Here is a 486-nt window from a genome sequence, read left to right on the forward strand (position 1 = left end):
TGCAAATGCAAATGCAGGCTATATGCAGAGATTATGAGAAGAGTCATTAATAAAGACAAAAATAGAATAAAGTAAAATAAAACTAAGACTGAAACGGAACGATCATACCATGGTGGGTTGTCTCCCACCTAGCACTTTGCTTTTACGTCCTTAAGTTGGACACTCTTCAGGCTCATTCTACTTCTGTTGGTGGGTCTTCCAAGAGGAAAACCTTTAGTTCTTTGTGATCCTTAATCTTTTCTCCATGGTAGAGCTTTAGGCGATGTCCATTGACCTTGAGGAATTTAGAGCTAGAAGGATGACGCAGGTGAAAACTCTCTATGGCTCTGCCTTTTCTACTCTGTAGGGACCTTCCCATCTTGATCTCAGTTTACCTGGAATAAGCCTTAGCCTTGAGTTATATAGAAGAACTAACTCTCCTGGTCTGAATTCTCTCCTTTTTATGTGCTTGTCATGGACAGCCTTCATCTTTTCTTTGTATCGCCT

Source organism: Arachis ipaensis, chromosome B10 (assembly GCF_000816755.2).
Source record: "Arachis ipaensis cultivar K30076 chromosome B10, Araip1.1, whole genome shotgun sequence".
Lineage (NCBI taxonomy): Eukaryota > Viridiplantae > Streptophyta > Magnoliopsida > Fabales > Fabaceae > Arachis > Arachis ipaensis.